The sequence below is a fragment of the Nicotiana attenuata genome, chromosome 3 (assembly GCF_001879085.1).
Source record: "Nicotiana attenuata strain UT chromosome 3, NIATTr2, whole genome shotgun sequence".
NCBI classification, from domain to species: Eukaryota; Viridiplantae; Streptophyta; class Magnoliopsida; order Solanales; family Solanaceae; genus Nicotiana; species Nicotiana attenuata.
In genome coordinates this window covers 27,225,295-27,229,325 of record NC_031991.1, presented here as the reverse complement: position 1 = coordinate 27,229,325, position 4,031 = coordinate 27,225,295, and positions in this window count along the sequence as shown.

The following is a 4,031-nucleotide window of genomic DNA, read 5'->3' as shown; positions in this document are numbered from 1 at the left end:
AAACGATGTTTCGATGCCTCTAAAAGGTTTCTATCATGATTTTCGACTTGGTCCTATGTATGGAATCGTATTCGAGGTTCGTAAGTTGATTTGTGTTGTTATGACGAAAGTTGACAATTTGAGGTTTAGAAGAATTCCCAAGTTTGAACGTATGTTGATTTTTTGTCATTCGAAATTTGGTTTTGGGGCTTGGAATAGGTTCGTTATGCTATTTAGAACTTGTCTGCAAAATTTGGTGTCATTTGGGGTTGATTTAATAGGATTCGGACGCTTGATTGCAATTCTAGATGTTCTTTAACTTTTCTTTGAAATTCATGTGTTTTGATGTCCAGTTCATAGTTCTAGATGTTATTATGTGTTATGATTGTGCAAGCGAGTTCATATGATATTTTTAGACTTGTGTAAATGTTTGGTTTGGAGCCCCAAAGGCTAGGATGAGTTTCGTATGCATTTCAAAATGGTTTTAAGCTGATACAGGATTGTTGGTGCACTGGTGCTCTGATGTCGCAATTATGAGCACCAGCATCGCAATTGAGAACATGGAAGGGGAGCCTCAGGTATCGCAATTTCAATACCTTGTTCGCATTTGCAAAGTCTGTACTTGGGGTAGGCTAGTTCGTATTTGCGATTAGTTTCACACATTTGTGAGGAGGACAGACTTAGCATTTGCGAGGAGGACAACTTAACATTTGCAAAGTCTTTGTCGCAATTTCGACATCTCCTCAATGTGTCAATAGGCCGCAATTGCGGGATTTTCTTCGCAAAGGGTTCACACTATGTCGCAATTGCGACATCTGCAACCTAACAAAAGGGCTGGGGTCGGGATTTTATATCATTTTCTATCAATTTAGAACCCTAGACTCGGTAAGAGGCAATTTGGAGAGGGTATTTTCATCTACAAACAATGGGTAAGTGATCCTAATCAATTTTCAACTATATTTCATGATTATGTCTTAGATTTAATATCAAATTTATGAGAATCAAAGAGGAATTGGAGATTTTTATCAGAGTTTTGGAAAATGAATATTCGAGTTTTGAGATTCGATTTGGACTTGGATTTAAAAACAATATATATATATATATATATATATATATATATATACTCGTGGGGATGGGTAGTCGGAATTTACCCTTGGACCTGGGTTTTGACCGGACAAGGCTGGAGTTGACTTTTGTTGACTTTATGGGAACTGTGTAAAGATCAAAGATTTATCTATTGTAATAAAAATTAAGTCTTTTTTGGTTAGATTTGAGCCGTGTGAAGGTGAATTTTAGAAGAAAAGTTATATTCGAGGGTTCATTTGGCCTAGTTGAGGTAAGTATCTTGCCTAACTTTGTGTGGGGGAACTACCCCTTAGGATTTGGATTGTTTGTGCTAATTGTGCTCTATGCAAGACGTGTACACAAGGTGACGAGTGTGTACACAGGCTATATGTGGTATTTTAAACGGTTTAGAATCTTAGACTTATTTTATGCCTTTACTTGAATTTGTTATAACATGTCACATCTTTTATTGTAAAATTTGCTATCACGTGTTCTAATTGTTGTTGTTAGCATTTGTTATACCCTTTGTTGTTGTAGTTGCTCTTGTATGATTTGGTTGAAGTTACTACCTCTCTTATTGTCTTGTTAATCCTTATTTGTTAAATTACTCTTACTTAAAGTTGTTATTTCGTGGAATATCTTCTGGTTGAGTTATTGATGTTGAAGTTGTGGGAGCCATTATCACATTGATGTTGAAGTTGTTAATTGTTGAGTATTCCTCATTCATTTTGATGTCATTGATATTCTTGTACACATTGTGATTGAGACACGGGCTCTACTTTGTGGTAACATTGGTATTGTTGATTTTGGCAACTGTTGTAGCATAAGGGCACATATTGTTAGAGTTGATTATTGTGTTGTGATATTGATACGCATGCGGTGGTATAAGGATTGGGGTTGATACGCATGCGGCAAGATAAGGTGAGAAGCGTGTTGCTAGTAAGGGAATTACTTGAAACCACTCAGTGAGATAAGGGGGCTAAAATACGTGTCTATTTTGGGAAAATATTTTTCAAAAATAAATGCAAGGCTCACGCGGTGATACAAGTAAAGATTGTGATTGAAATCGTGAAATAAGAATATGAGGCGGTTCCTCGGTTGTGATTCTTGTTGTACATTCCATGCTAAAAGAGGCTTATTGGTTGAACAGTTCTTGTTGTCTTCTTCATTGTCTTACTTGTAATTGTTCATGCTGACTACTTGTACTTTCATCAAATTGTTTATCTGTCATTTACTTTGCTTTCCATTATTAAACTGCTATATTTGGTTCAGCTTTCTATCCTAGTAGGTGTCTTGACTTGGTCTTATCACTACTCTATCGAGGTTAGGCTTGATTTACTGGGTACCGTACCGTTGATATTTACTAGGTATCGTTGTGGTATATTCGTACTATGCTTCTGCGCTTTTTTGTAGATCCAGGTACATTTGCCCCTGCTGGACGCGGTGATTGATTAGCTTTTGTCGGAGACTTCAAGGTATACCTGCTCGACGTTCGCATGCCTCGAAATCACCTTCTACTTTTACATGTTCTACTGTTTATTTCTTGTTCCAAAACAGTACTGTATTTCGAGACTATTAGTGTACTCTTGTAGAGCATATAACTTGGTTCCACCAAGTTTCGGGGAGTTTTTGACAATTGTACCGTTTGGATTCTGTTTTAATAGTTTAACAGTTTTAGTTTGATGTTTAAGTTATTATTTCTGTAATTACTCAAGGCATGTTAGGCTTACCTAGTCTTAGAGACTAGGTACCATCATGACATCCTAAGGTGGAAAATTGGGGTCGTGACAAAAGCAAGTGTGCTACTAGTCAAGCAACAAATGAGAGAAATATTTTTAGCACAAAAAGACCCAAAGTTACAATTGCAGTTGGAAAAGATATCTGAGGTTCAAAAAAAATTATGATGTTACCTATTATTATCTGCATTTTTTTTTAGTTATTGAAACTTTGAGTTTGCTTTAAAATGTTGTTGTAGTTATGCTCTATGGTTATTGGAATTTATGTTTGACTTTTATTCAAGTTATTAATTTTTATTTTGATATATTGAAATTTTATGTCGTTGTACTTGGATGATTTTTGAACTTAACTTTCTTTATAATAACTATAGAGATTACTATTCAGGTAATTTTATTTCATTCTTTTTCATACAGATATGTCATTCACTGTAAATAACAATGATGAGCATATTGACGAATGTCTTATAAATGATGTAAGATGACGATGATGAAGTACTTGATTTTGTAATTTTTAATGTAGCCCTCTGTGATGACCCAAAAGATCATCACTTGTTTTAGAAATAAATTCTGTGTTCCGAGGTCTTAAAACCTCCTTTTTGTCTCACCTCGAATTTGCGTGCGTAGTCCGGGCGTGTATCCGGAAGCCATTATGTGAAAATCTGTGGAAAAAAATGATGAATTTTGCTTTTAAAATGAATTTAGGTTAACTTCGGTCAATATTTTGGGTAAATGGACCCGGACCCGTGATTTGACGGTCCCGGAGGGTCCATAGGAAAATATGGGACTTGGGCGTATGCCCGGAATCGAATTCCGAGGTCCCAAGCCCGAGAAATGAATTCTTGAAGAAAATTGTTTAACTGAAATTCTTAGAGTTTTTGGAAATTTGAATGTAATTGAATTCAATGGTATCGGGCCCGTATTTTGGTTCCGGAGCCCGGTACAGGTCTTATATGGTATTTAAGTTCATCCTGTAAATTTGGTAAGAAACGGACTTGAAATGACATGAATCGAACCTTCGGTTGTTAAAATTTGAACTTAAGAGTTCATGAGATTTTTCTTTGACTTTGATGCTAAATTCATAGTTATTGATGTTATTTTGATGATTTGATCGCATGAGCAAGTCCGTATGATATTTTTGGACTTGCGTGCATGTTTGGTTTGGAGCCCCGAGGGCTCGGGTGAGTTTTGGATAGGCCACAGTGTGCAATTTAGAATTAGGAAATTGCTGGTGTGTTGCAGGTCTGCAGGCTT